A 15,927-nucleotide genomic window follows, 5' to 3' on the forward strand; every position below is an offset into this window, starting at 1 on the left:
ACCTTTAATTGTTTCCACCGCAGTGTCAATGCCACGTTGTCACGTATCATTTTTGCCATTTCGGGTGCCACATTTCTGTGCTGTCAGTAGGGTGTGTTTCTAATAACAAACCCTGCATGTGTTGGCACACGATGTGCTGCCTCAGCAGCACAAAGCTGACAGTCACAGTCACCTTTTGCTTCATCCCTCATATTTGGTAACAGCTTCAAGCAGATATTCTGTGCACAGCAGTATGTCATGTTAAGGAACGTGAACTGTTGTGTGGAATAATTTATAACACGCCCTTGTTGTTTGGACTTTGATAATCGGGATGCTGGAAGCAGCCCTCCCTTCCCCAAGGTTCTCAACAATAATGTGGATTAATTAAGGGGAAAAATTACCATTTACTGAGGATGCTGCAGACCAAACAATCTAACATATAATCACTTTTGTATCACTTCCAACACACAGTTATATACACGCACGCACGCACGCATGCACACACTATTACATGGCCTCAGCAGTGCTTATTCAATTGTATGGAAATGTTTTGACACTCTTGGGCAAATTATTGCATGATATTTTGTGCAGAATCCAACATTTTCATGCACATGCACAGTACATTTGCAATCATTTATCACTGCACAAACAGCATTTTAATTCATAAACTAAAAAAATCAGATTTCTTCATAGAGCAACTTTCAAAATATTATTCACTTTTATCTCAACTTTATTGAAATTAAGTACAAATATAACAGAAAGCAGTAGTTTAATTTGCATAAATACAAGATTCCTTTTAATGTAACACAACTCAGTTTTTACTGTTACAGCCAGCTGGCTTTGAAAAATTTAAGGCAATGGCTGCAAGAGCATTTCCAAGCTGCTGAACATCTGTCAGACTCCAATTAAGTCCAACAATAAGAATCAGAAATCACATTTTATGGTATTTTATGTAAGGAAGCCAGTCATGAAAATAACTGTATTTACTATATAAACTGCTTCAGGAGAATACACAGTGCAGGCGCAACATGCAAGTTAGACACACTACCAATTAAAAGAAGAGTAAGCATCATTTTAAACCACAGCAGTGCAGAATTTATAATGTACAGTGCATCCAGAAAGTATTCACAGGTGCTTCACATATTCTATTTTTTATGTTACAGCCTTATGCCAAAATGCATGAAATTATTTATTTTCCTCAAATTTCTACACACAATACCCCATAATGACAATGAAAAGTTTTTTTTTTTTTAAATAAATAAATAAATAAACCCCTAAGAAATCACGTGTACATAAGTATTCACAGCCTTTGCAATGAAGCTAAAAATTGAGCTCAGGCGTGTAAGATGTTTCTACAGCTTAACTGGAATCCACCTGGGGTAAATGCAGTTGACTAGTGCCTGATCTGGAAAGGCACACACCTGTCTATGTTGTATCTGCATCTGACTGCCTGTCTGTGCCTGTTTATGGTTTGTGTTCTGTACTGTTTGTTTCCCTTGCCTCCTTAGGTCATCAATGCATATGTGTGTGCATCTGTCAATCTTGTCCGTATCTTTTCATTTATGGTTTTGTATTTTAGTGCTTCTTGTGTTGGTGTATTCACTTATGTGTTTGTTGTCTGCTGCCTACACTCGTGTTTGTGTTTAGCATGTGTCTTTCTGTGCCTGTCTTTCGTGTATGTCCCCTGTCTTTATCCTGGGTCTGTCCTCTCATTTGTCTGTGTGATCTGTCCCTGGGCTGTGTCTCTGTGTCTTTTTGTCTTTGTCAGTAATTGCTTCTTTCTGGATTGGTTCTGTATAGCTCCTCTGTTCTACATTGTCTTCACTTTGTAGTTCCACATTGTTTTTGGCTTTTATTTCTTGATTCAGCTTTGGGTATTGCTGAGTTTTTGTTATAGTTGATTATCGCTGCCTCTTTATTTTTGCTGTTTGTCAGTTTTTCCACTGTTGTATGTTATATGATCTGTCGTTTGGTTGTGTGGTTATGGTCGTGTTTTGTTTCTGCGTTGCGTTAGCTGTCTAAGTTTTTTATCACCTTTTGCTGTTAGTTGCCACCTGACCTTTGACCCTGTCACACCTGCCCTCCCTTTTGAGTTGGTACACTCTAAAAAATGAGCCGCTGTCGCAATGAGAAAAATTGATGTAACAATTTGCATAGATTTTAAAAGTTATTTCAACTTTCAGCTGAGGTAATGGTGCAAGACTTCTCTAGTTAAGTTGAAATAACTTTAAGTTTAAATAACAAGAAAATGAATGTAAATTGTTACATCACTTGTTCTCGTTGAGACAGCGTTTCATTTTTTAGTGTGTTTAAGTGACACCTGGTTCTCTGTTCCTGGTTCCTTTGCATTTGACTCTCTGCTCCTGTTGTTCACATCCTCCTGTTTTTTGTAAGTACCTTACCCTTGTTTGCTATCTCCTAGTGGCTGTAGTTAGTTTTGTGTTGACTCCTTGTTTGAACCATTCTGTCAGTTTTGTTTGGAGCTGTTTTTCCACATCACCTGTTTGGACTGATAATCTCTTTTGGAACATTAACACCTCTTGTTTTTGGACTACTCTTTTTGTTTATTCGCTGCCTACACTTTATTTTTGGACTCCGCTAAAACCATAACGGTCTACATATAAGGTCCCACAGTTGATAGTGCATGTCAGAGCACAAACCAAGCATGAATTCAAAGGAATTGTCTGTAGACCGCAGAGACAGGATTGTCTCAAGGCACAAATCTGGGAAAGGGTACAGAAACATTTCTGATGCTTTGAAGGTCCCAATGAGCACAGTGACCTCCATCATCCATAAATGGAAGATGTTCAGATCCATCACAACTCTTCCTACATCTGGCCGCCCATCTAAACTGAGTGATCATGGACAAGGGCCTTAGTCAGGGAGGTGACCAAGAACCCGATGATCACTGTCAGAGCTCCAGCATTCCTCTGAGGAGAGAGGAGAACCTTCCAGAATGACAGCCATCTCTGCAGTAATCCACCAATCAGACCTGTATGATAACGTGGCCAGACGGAAGCCACTCCTTAGTAAAAGGCACATGACAGCCCACCTGGAGTTTGCCAAAAGGCACCTGAAGGACTCTCAGACCATGAGAAACAAAATGCTCTGGTCTGATGAGAGAAAAGATTGAACTCTTTGGCGTGAATGCCAGGTGTCATGTCTGAAAGAAACCAAGCACCATCCCTACAGTGAAGCATGGTGGTGGCAGCATCATGCTGTGGTGATATTTTTCAGCGGCAGGAACTGGGAGACTAGTCAGGATTGAGGGAAAGATCAATGCAGCAATGTACAGAGACATCCTGGATGAAAACCTGCTCCAAAGCGCTCTTGACCTCAGACTGGGACCACAGTTCATCTTTCAACAGGACAATGACCCTAAGCACACAGCCAAGACATCAAAGGAGTGGCTTCAGGACAACTCAGAGAATGTCCTTGAGTGGCCCAGTCAGAGCCCAGACCTGAATCTTATTTAACATCTCTGGAGAGATCTGAAAATGGCTGTGCACCAACACTCTCCAGTCACCTTGATGGTGCTTGAGAGTTGCTGCAAAGAGGAATGAGCATAACTGCCCAAAGATAGGCGCAGCAAGCTTGGTGCACCAGTATTCAAGAGGACTTGAGGGTGTAATTGCTGCCTAAAGTGCATCAACAAAATATTGAGCAAAGGGTGTGAATACTTATGTAAACGTGATTTATTGGTTTTTATTTTAAATAAATTTACAAAATGTCAAGAAACCCTTTTTCATGATGTCATTATGGGGTGTTGTGAGTACAATTTTGAGGGGAAAAATGCATTTACTCTATTTTAGAATAAGGCTGTAACGTAACAAAATGTGGAAAAAGTGAAGGTCTGTGAATACTTTCTGGATGCAGTGTACTAAAAAGATTATCTGACCTGCTCAGTTTTATATGCATTGCTGTAAACTGCATTTCATTGACTGCAATTTTGGCCAATTTGCTCTTTAATCACCCCAACACTGTGAAGAATGTGAAAAACGATCCTTGTATTGGTAACCTGACTGGCTGCAGCAGCCTCTGTGTCACTGAGCTGAAACACTGTGGAGCTGCTGTGCTCAGGATCTGTCCGTGGTGCTGATCTTCACATACTAAATTAGCAAACTGAAGGCCGAGGTCTGCCTGTGAGCGTTTTATCTTTCGTAGAGGAAATTTTTTAAGTGCAGCCACTGAGAGCAGAGAAATTGCACTGTTAAATTATCGGTGAACAAATACATTGGTTTCTTTTCCACAATCCATTACTGGACACAGATGTGCATTGAGAGACACATTATTCTGGGCTAAAGTATGTCAGTTTGGTGAGTCATTACAGTCGTTGCTGCACAGCAGATATAGGATGACAAGCCACTGCTGTCACCATTGCGTTACACCTGCCAGATGCCCCTTGTGGTTTTCCCACCCAGCGACCATGTTCTGTAGAACATTCAGTTTAATACATCATTAATATGCACAATAACTGTGATAGAAAAACACATTACAAACACTAATCCCACAATCCAACTTTAACAGAAAAAACTCAGACCCATGCTTAGATTATGAATTCAGCAGTGGTGAAAAGACTGACTTATTAGTCTAACTCAGACATTTTGAGGTAACTGATCACCTCAAATCATTTAAATTTTGAGGTGATGAGTTACGTCTAAATATTTGAGCAATCAGTTATATTGTTAAAGAGATTATTTGTGTGAAGTCAACTTATATGTGCATCCAAATGCAGAAAAAAATAAGATCTGTGTAGGCCCTGGGGCTCACTGGTGCCCGAGGTTATTATCTCCACATCCTTCCTGTTTATGTACAACCTGCTGCACCAAGTCATCCACAAACACAGATGGATTTAGCAGCTCCAGATCCTCTAAATGCTGGAATCACAAACAAACAAACCAAAAAAACAGCATAGGTTATTTACATATAGTGGTGCAGCTTAGCTAAGATTTCCACAACAGTTGTTCATTTTGTGATAAAAGCATAGAATTTGGCACACATATTCTAAATGAACTAATGTTTATTTTCAGATATGGAGTGATCCTGGAGCTGACCTCTAATGAGCTACAGGGGTCAATAAAGAATTACACAGGGATCAAATTTTAATAATGCTCCAGTCATGTTGAAAACTATGCCACATTATTTGTCTGTCATAACAATTCCAAAAAGGTGTAGTTTGGACTATCTATGACTGAATGTTCTGGAGTTATGGGGTAAAAACAGCAAAAATGGTGACAAAGGTTTGCACAGACGTCAAAAGTTAAAGTTCCTTCAATCTTGGTAAAAAGTGATGCAAATTATTGGTTGAGCTAATAGGATTAATAAATGGAATAGTTTGCACCATCTGTCATGTTTAGTTATCATGTTATGGGGTAACATGTCATAAAATCCAATGGACATTGACCTTGTTTGACCTTTACTTTGGACACCAAGCATTCAACACAGTCAAAACTGTCAAATTTATTAAACCTATTAGCTCAACCAATAATTTGCATCACCTTTTACCAAAATTGAAGGAACTTTACTGTAACGTTTAACCCCTGTACAACTGAACTGACCTTTGTCACCATTTTTGCTGTTTGTACCCCATAACTCCAGAACAATCAGTCATAGATAGTCCAAACTATACCTTTTTGTAATCATTACGATCACACAAATAATGTGGTATAGTTTTCAACATGATTGGAGCTTTTTTAAATTTTGACCCCTGTGTAATTATTTATTGACTCCTGTAGCTCATTAGAGGTCAGCTTCAGGGTGGCTCCATATCTGGAAATAAACATTAGTTAATTTAGAATATGTGTGGCTAATTTGATGTTTTTATCACAAAATGCACAATCGTTTTGGTATGCAGACCCACTAATTTGTGTAATGAAAACAGACGGTCTTCAGGTCATGGTGTAGGTAGGTGGCAGAGCATGTTGTTGTGAAACTACACATTTGGTGAATCAATCCAAGATTGCTTCTGTATGTCAAGGTGTCCTTGATAAAGATACTGAATGCCAACATGCAGACATTTAAATCCCACTAAGGGTCAAGAACCATGGGCCAAATCTGCTCACATGTAACATGTACATTTACTATTTGATGGATTATTATGAATGACATATATATATATATATATATATATAGCTTATCACGTCCATTTTACTCAAATATAATAACTATTGATGCTTGAATGTTTTTGAAGTACATTTTGAAGCAATTTATTATATCAAAATGTTTGAGTTGGTCTAAATGATCAGGTTTTACAGTGTGATGAGTGGTATGTTTGGAGGATTAGTATCATCCTTTGGGGCTGTTTTGCTGCCAATTGGAAATGTTGCATTATGGAAAGGCCCAGTCATGTCTAGGAGGATGTGCTGGTGCTGTGCTTTACCATATCCACCACAGTACAGAACCACCTTGTCTGCCTGGATGGTTGCCATCCAGGCAGACAAGGATCCATCCCCAACTTTCCAAGTAACCATCTATCTGCCACAGCCAGGTGAAATGTGGGTGTCCCCTTGGCCTTCTCCTGTTGCTGGGGACCTGCACGCCCCACAGAAACATATCACATGCTCAAAATGTCATATCTGACTTTCCCTCACAATGCAAGTGATAATCCACATCTTAGTCTCCATGAATTATCTATCATTTGAGATCTGGTTCCAAAGACATCTTGGTCACTGGTTAGCATCCAAGTCTCACAACCACACAGTGAGACGGGAAACACGCATGGTGGGATCAACTTACCAGTTGAAGGAAGCAGCTGTGGCAAATACTTTCTTTTAACCCCTTCTTAAAACACAATCAAGGGAGAAGCAGATGGATTGGAAGAAACACCAACATGTATTAAGGTCATGGTGTTTTTTGAGGAATGTTCCAACCAGGTTGCAAAGGGTTAAACTGTGATGATACTGCTAGGTAAATTTTTTTGTTGTGATCCATCTTTTGTTGTTGTTGTATGGTGTGCATCAAAAGAAAAAGAAGTACTTTGAAAAAAGTTCAGCATGGGGTTGGTAAAATAAAATTCATCCCACTTACACTTGCCCCTGCACACCTGGCGCAGCTGAATGATGTATCATTTTGACAGTCTAAAAAGAAGTTTCAAGTTCTTGGATAATAGCTGACTGCCTTTAGACCTGTAATGCCTTAGTGATGATATCATATTAGGTAATATGGTGTAGTTGTTTGCATTAGTAAATATGGAGTTAGTTCATTCAACCAGTTTAGATTAGCCCTTGTTGGCCAGCTGACCTTTGCTGTTAATATCTCTGAACACAGATGCACCAGGGAAAAGAACAATAGTTGATTTGTATGTACTTTTCTAGTTTCAACAATCCAAAGGTAGCTTTGTGTACAGCTGGTAGTCATAATTAGGAATTTCCTAGTCCCCTTGGAGCAGGTCCTCGTCTTTCCCACTCTGTTGATGACCTGATAAGGGTTGACAGTGTTTTGTGATGGCTGAGGCCTCGGCTGTGTTGTAGCTTGTCATCTGTATCATTTGCTCCATAACAACAGTAGAACTTTTACATTGCTGAATATATTTCTTGCTTGGTTTATGTTCCAATTAACATTTTAAAAATAAACCAGAAGTGTGAGCATAAAATGGAGTATGTCATTGAATGTTTTGGACCCTGTGTGCATGTGTGACTTTGACCACATTCTTTGACAGTAACATTTGTGTCTCAACAAGCTCAGTTGAGAGACATCAGAAAAGAGCTAAAAGAGTTGTGAGATTAATGGACAGAGGATTATGACGATGCTGATACCTTTGCAGAAGCAGCAAGGTCTTTACAGTCTTGGTACTTCCAGGTTTACTGCACAGTGGTGAAACCTCAACACTAATCAGTGGCCCATAACCATAGCTGGATATCTTGAAAATTAAGATATCACTGTATTTACTTTGTTTCATGAGAGTGGTTATTAAAGAGATCCTGATGATCGTCTCATCTTCTTTAAGCCACTCCCATTAGGGGTTGTCACAGCAGATCATCTGTCTGGTTAGCCTCTTCGCTGAGCTTGTTGGTAATTCTTTAGATGGGGGCATGATCGGGCATCATTGTCTTGCCCAGGTCACGCACGATCTCACCCACTCTCCCTATCTGTACCCATATATGGATTGGCACTGATCTGGTCACACAACTTTGCTGAAAAACGTTTCCCTATTTTTTTGTTGTTTTATTTACTAATTTCAGAGGATGTGTGCAAGCAGTGTGCTAAATGGATGCAGAATATGCAAGGCAGTTGCATAAAAGCAACACATTTCTGCCCTTAGTGTATTTGGGGGAGAGTGTATGCATCGCAAAGTGAATAATTACAGGTGTGATCATTTGAGTGACAGCTAGGCTGTCATGGCGGGCCCAGGCATTCATCGTTGAGCAGAGGTAGCGAGCCGTGGCTGTTAGCTACCTTGGGCTCAGCTGTGTTTGTCCTTTCTGATATTTTGCTACAAATATATGCGATAATGTGGTTTGCTCTGTGGTTAAGTGCACTAATGGACCATCTAAGAAGTCGGTGCTCCAGTGTTTCTGTTGAGTGAAATTTTAGTTACAGTATTTAAATCTGTACGATTAGTCCCATTGACTAATTAACTGGTTTCCAGAGCTTGGTGACATTTGCTCCACTGTTGCTCCACAGTTACTGAGGCAGTAAGCCAGTCATAATTTTTAATTTCCCATTGTGGACACCACCACACATTCTGCAAAAATATGTGTTAAACAAACATGTGAACCAAGAGTAACCTGCTAGCTTTAGCTTGTTTGAGATGGGGGACGTGTTTAGACTTCAGTCATCATGCTTTTCTTGCCCACACTTCACCTCCTGCAAAGATGGTGATACATTAAACCGTCCTATTGATGTTCAAATCAACTCAACAGAAAACTTGTGGGTGAAGTCGCTGAGGGTTTGTCCACATTTGCAGTCTATGGCCAAGATACATACAGTGCATCCAGAATGTATTCACAGCACTTCACTTCTACCACATCTTATGCTACAGCTTTATTCCAAAAAGGATGAAATTCATTTTTTTCCTAAAAAATTCTACATAATACTACGTAAGAAATCACATGTACATAAGTATTCTCAGCTTTTGCCATGAAGCTCAAAATTGAGCTCAGGTGCATCCTGTTTCCATTGATAATCCTTGAGATGTTTCTGCAGCTTAACTGGAGTCCACCTGGGGTAAATTCAGTTGACTGGACATGATTTGAAAAGGCACACACCTGTCTACATATAAGGTCCCACAGCTGGCAGTGCATGTCAGAGCACAAACCACGCATGAAGCCACATTAACTCTCTCTAGATCTCCAAGACAGGATTGTTTCAAGGCACAAATGGGGAATGGACAGAAACATTTCTGATGCTTTGAAGGTCCCAGTGAGCACAGTGGCCTCCATCATCTGTAAATGGAAGAAGTTCGGATCCACCAGGACTCTTCCTAAAGCTGGCCGTCCGTCTAAACTGAGTGATCAAAGGAGAAGGGCCTTAGTCAGGGAGGTGACCAAGAACCCGATGGTCACTCTGTCAGAGCGCCAGCATTAGTCTGTGAACGGAGGAGAACCTTCCAGAAGGACAATCCACCAATCAGGCCTGTATGGTAGAGTGGCCAGATGGAAGCCACTACATAGGAAAAAAAGCAAATGACAGCCCACTTGGAGTTTGCCAAAAGGCACCTGAAGGACTCTCAGACCATGAGAAACAAAATTCTCTGGTCTGATGAGACAAAGATTGAACTCTTTGGCCTGAATGTCAAGCATTATGTTTGAAGGAAACGAGGCACCATCCCTACAGTGAAGCATGGTGGTGGCAGCATCACACTCTGGGGATGTTTTTCAGCAGCAGGAACTGGGAGACTAGTCAGGATTGAGGGAAAGATGAATGCAGCAATGTACAAAGACATCCTGGATGAAAACCTGCTACAGGGTGCTCTTGAACTCAGATTGGGGCAGCATTTCATCTTTCAACAGGGCAATGACCCTAAAGGCACCTTGACACTTGCACGCATTTAACTCCTGCACTGCCGCGCAAATTGTTGTGCCAGTGCGACCTGCTTTGTCCCGCTGGATGCCATGCTTTGTGCTACTGGACACTGCATTATATAAAATAATTATTTCATAATGACCACTTTTCACTATGGAATCACAGAGAAATGTTCTACAGCTGCAGCTGTTCTTGTGTGCTTCATGACATGGAGAATGTATTTGGAATCATCTCAAAGATTGTTGTTGTGTCATCCATTCGGCTGCTCTTGTTTTGTGTTCGGGGTTGCCACAGCGGATACAGCCAGATCTGCATTGGTAGTTGGCACAAGTTTTACGCGGGATGCCCTTCCTGACGCAACTCCAGTTTTACCAGTTGAAACACACACAGTCGCTGGTGTTCCAAAGAGGTCTCCCATCCAAGTACTAACCAGGTCCTGCACTGCTTAGCTTCTGAGATCTGACGGGATCAGGCTGACACAGAGTAGATCGGCTGCTGAATCATCTCAAACGTGATTATTTATAATATTTATATTGTAATGGCTTGATAAAACAGTAACATTTTCATTCCTTCTTATGAGGATCTGTAAAATTATGTTTATTATAGATTTAACATCTCATCATAATCATTCAGATGAGCTGTGCTGTGATGCGCTGATGCAATGACAGTGTTTTTGAATTGTTTGTGCAGTGTTCACGTGTAGCTTACAAAAGTAATGTGTGCCAGAGTTTTTGAACATTTCAAAATTTTCTTTGCACACTTGCATGCCAGTGCAGGGATCAAATTTTTGCAAGTGTCAAATGATCCTAAGCACACACCCAAGATATCAAAGGAGTGGCTTCGGGAGAACTCTGTGAATGTCCTTGAGCAGCCCAGCCAGAGCCCAGACCTGAGTCTGACTGAACATCTCTGAAGAGATCTGGAAATGGCTGTGCATCGACGCTCCCCTTCCAACCTGATGGAGCTTGAGAGGTGCTGCAAACAGGAATGGACGAAACTGCCCAAAGATAGGTGCACCAAGCTTGTGGCATCATATTCAAGAAGACTTGAGGGTGTAATTTCTGTGAAAGGTCCATCAACAAAGTATTGAGCAAAGGGTGTGAGTACTTATGTACATGTGATTTCTTAATTTATTTTTAACAAATTTACAAAAAAAAAAAAAAAAGAGTTGTCTTTATGGGGTGTTGTGAGTTGAATTTTGAGGTGTGTGTGTGGGGGGGGGGGATTCCATTTATTTTACAAAATTTCTATTTTGGAATAAGGCTATAACATAAAGTGTGGAAAAAGTGAAGTGCTGTGAATACTTTCCAGATGCTCCACACATACCAAAAGGATAAATACCACAGCAGGTGCATGCACAGAAAGAGCAAAGTGAGCAGTTGTTTCATGCAGTTTCATGCTACAGTTTGCACAGTCACAAAGAGTGCCATGTTCTCTATTGCAGAGATGTCCTGTGAAAAACAGATAATACATGAAAAACTACACTACCAGTCAAAGGCTTGGACACACTTGACTGCTACTGTACACAGTCTCCTGTCTTTAGTCTGTTTTATTCAGATAGTGTCCATTTCCTCATACAGTTTGGTTTGTTTTGGCAGATATGAACGGGTCTCTGGTGTTGCAGACCAGTGACCACAAGGACAGTGGGACATGGGTCAAATCCAACTGGACTATGACATTATATCTATCTATCTATCTATCTATCTATCTATCTATCTATCTATCTATCTATCTATCTATCTATCTATCTATCTATCTATCTATCTATCTATCTATCTATCTATATCTATCTCTCTATCTATCTATATCTATCTATCTATCTATCTATCTATCTATTATCTATCTATCTATCATCTATCTATCTATCTATATCTATCTATCTATCTATCTATCTATCTATCTATCTATCTATCTATCTATCTATCTATCTATCTATCTATCTATCTATCTATCTATCAGTCAGCTTGCAATCAATTGGTCATTATAACTTGAGACTTGACTTTGGACTTGCTGATTCATGACTTGAAGTGACTTGAGTGACTTGATGTGACTTCGTCTCACCTCTGTGTATGTGACTGCCTCACTAACCCTGTCAACTACATAAAAAAGAGACTTACTCCAAAATAAAGTGTGGCACTGTTGGAGAGGTGTAAGTGTGACACCCACAATAGAACATCCAGAGCTTTTCAGCTTTCCAATTCTGGGTGTCATTCTCGCTCACGAGTACGGCTGTGAGACACTGTCATGCCGTTCTGCATAAACTCTTCTCATGTCACTAAAACACAGTTTGTCGTCACGAGTAAACTTGAGAAGATAACTAATTTTGAAGATGCCAGATGCGATGCGAAAATGTTTCTTGTCGTATTTATTCACCGTCAGAGCTCCAGTTGTGTTCAATGTTGCGTAACACTAAGATGCCAACTGATGTGTGTTTGGATCTGCACTGCACGGTGCGGTGTCCACTGATGCGTCAGTCTGTGTGTGTGTGTGTGTGTGTGTGTCCACATGGTGCTTAATGATGATGAAGCATCACGCTGTAGGTCATTTCAGTCAGCTGACAGTTTGTGGAGGTGATGGTGCATTGTAAGCATGTTGAGGTCAGCTGTGCCTGCATTTAATTGGGACCTCTCTGAGTCAGTCTCCAGGTGACGGAAACTCATCTGCTCTGCCCCTGATTAAGAACAACAGATGGACTGGTAGCAACACACACACGCACAATATCCAGAATATTTCCCAGTAATGATTCATCATCATAACTCCATGCACACAAACACATCGTAGTGTGAGTCATATGGCCTGCAATCAATACTACATACACACACGGAGAGGAACTGTATCAGTCACAGAACCCTAACCTTGAACCTTTCCACCTGTGGTGTCAATGCATCCAGATGTTTCCATTAGTTTAGTGTTTATCGTCATGCTTGTTGATCACCTTCATCCTGCCAAAGTCATCATCGTGTCTCTCCTCCTCCTCCATGTAAATATGGCAACGTGATGTATGCGCTCATCTCAATAAACAGCTAGCAAAATTTGACAAACTGTCATACATACATAATAAACATCTATCTATGTCTGGGCAACTCAGCCTATTTTTTGTTGAAATCAATATCTAGAAGCTTGCTGACACCGTTGCCAGAACTCCTTGGTCCATTTTACCTGAACCATGGTCCATTTAGTCAGGATTTTATTCAAAATCTCCTTGAATTAAAGCTGAAACGTCCACACTGCAGCACATCTTGATTGTCCATTTAATGCCGTTGTGGGGGTACCGAGCCAGCATTACAAAAATTATGCCACAATCCAAATACTTATGGGCTTGACTGTTTCCATTACACTGTGTAACCTTGGCAGCAAGTAACAGGTACACATTTTAAATGAAAGGTATCAGAGATGTACCCTGCACACGCTACCACCACTATATAAATGCACAAGTAATTATACATATCTGTAATGGTGAGTTTGAGAATGTATGATCATGAAGTCATTCATACCAATCAATCATTGTATTTTCCCTGACCTTGACTTTGAGTTTTGATCGAATGGTTCCAAATCCAATCACCTCTAAATATCTATCTAAGTATTATTCCACCAGGTTGGATGGAAAATCATTCAGCTGTTTATGAGTTATCGCATACACACACACCACACACACACACACACACACACACACACACCACACACACCACACACACACACACACACACACACACACACACACCACACACACACCACCAGCGAAAACAATACCTTGTTATCACCACTTCACTGATGTGCAGGGTAATAAAAACTGCTATTGCAAGAAAGTAAATTCAAACATTTGTATCCATTCTGTATAATTTTTACTGATGTACTTTATGTACAGTAAACCATACATAATATACCTTGATTAGAATTTCTTTTAAATAACTAAATTAGATATATGGGATTTTGACAATTCAAAGTGTATTAATACATGCAACATGTTGAGCTGAGCTTTGTCAATTTTATGAACAGTTTAAAGCATAATAGCAATAATTTTATTGCTAATATGCTAATTTACTTCTAACATTCTCCCATAGAGGGTCTGGAGCTATTACCCAAATCTAGACTATAAACCTAGCATTCAGTGCGGTGATATGAAGCCAGGGTTTTGCCCTAATGGAAACTGTTAAATGATCAATGGTTAAAATGCAAACTCCCACTGTGACTAAACTGGACCCCTCATGGTTTCTATGTATTTTAACCTTCAAACAATGTTTAACAACTTTGACGTCCTATCAGACACATTAAAATATAACATCACTTTTTCTTTTTTTTATATAATGTAATGGTAACATTGAAACAAGCCCATATCTTGTTTTCCAAAACTCACTGAAAGCTCGAGTGTACTCACAAGAACCACAGTATCATAACAAAAAGATATCTTTCATGGTCTTTGTGGACCTCTGAGCTGTTTGTTGTCTGTATTTGTCAGTTGTATCTGGTTACATTATCATAATGATGAGCATACTGTAAGATCTTGTCACACTGTCATTTAATAAGAAACAGGTTCCTCGTTGTTATGATTCATTTTCAGTACTGCTGAAGCCTCTTGTCTATCTGCAGAAGAAAAGATGTCAGTACAGTTCAACATGGACCTGGTCAATGCAAAAGATTGGTGCAGGAGCAGATGTGTTGGAATGGAAAGTTACACATTTCTTTCAGACTATACCTTCCATTTCAGATTTCTACTCTCTAAGACAAATGTTCAGGATGTCTGTACTGTAATGTTTCGAGAGAAAAAAAAAGAAAAAAAGAAAAAAGATGACCCACCTCCTTCATAAAAACAACAACAAAAAAACATATTTTTGGAAAAAGACTTTCTGGAGATAAAAAACTTATTATTTGAATATAATAGTAATAAAAGCACATTGCATGGGCAGCCCCTCATTCCTTAATTCTTTTTTGAACCAGCTGCAACTTTGTGGACCATGGTAAAGTTCTCTGACTGTTAGAATTATTAAGACAGTCCTTTGGGTTTGCCGTCTTCTAACATTACACTCCAACACCCTATTTCTAGGATGGTTGAGAGTTGTTTGATGACACTTCTGCATTTATTGCAGTGAGCTTAAATTTTGCATCAAAACGTCCCTGCAGCTGCTGGTTAGTTTCTCCAACTTTAAGGTACTCTCTTTTCAGGGCAGTTACCTTGTTTTTTTTTCACCATGCAGCACTGACACTACTTGGAGGAAAAGGCCACACACTTTTTCATGGTATTTGTATTATGACGTGAAAGTCTAGACCCTGAATATGAGACAACCCCCCCTTTTCCCCCAATGTATTCCCAATTAAAAAAAAAACGTATATTGAGAGAAATATATCATGCAGCATTGAAAACTAGATAGAGTAGCAGGTCACACGATCAGTTCAGGGCCATTTTGTGCTACTTACTGTTGCAGATGTATGACATGTAAAAGTCTAGACTCTGAATATAAGACAACCCCATTTCCATTCATTTTCTAAACCAACTTATTTCAATTAAGGGGCATGGGTGAGCTGGAGCCTATCCCAGTTATCATTGGGTGACAGGCAGATTACACCCTGAGCAGGTTGTCAGTCTATTGCAGGGCTGACACATATAGACAGACAAAAACATTCACATATTCACTTACATTTACAGTCAATTTAAACTTTTCAGTTCCAGTAACATGCATGCCTTTGGAAGTGGGAGGAAGCTGGAGCACCTGCATAGAACCCATGCAAACCTGGGGAAAACATGCAAACTCCACACAGAAAGGACCAGGTTGGAAGTGATCTCAGGACCTTCTTGCTGTTCGGCAACAGTTCTAACCACTAAGCCACCATGCTGCCCACAAAGCCATTTTTAAAAGATGTATTTCAAAACCAACCAAACAGTATTGTATTTAGAACACTATAGTATCACTGTAATGCTGCTGATATCCATGGCATTAAAGTCTAGACTCTTAATTCAAACCCATTTCTTCCTCAGATGTATCTTAATTT

This window comes from Thalassophryne amazonica, chromosome 7 (assembly GCF_902500255.1).
Source record: "Thalassophryne amazonica chromosome 7, fThaAma1.1, whole genome shotgun sequence".
Taxonomy (NCBI): Eukaryota; Metazoa; Chordata; class Actinopteri; order Batrachoidiformes; family Batrachoididae; genus Thalassophryne; species Thalassophryne amazonica.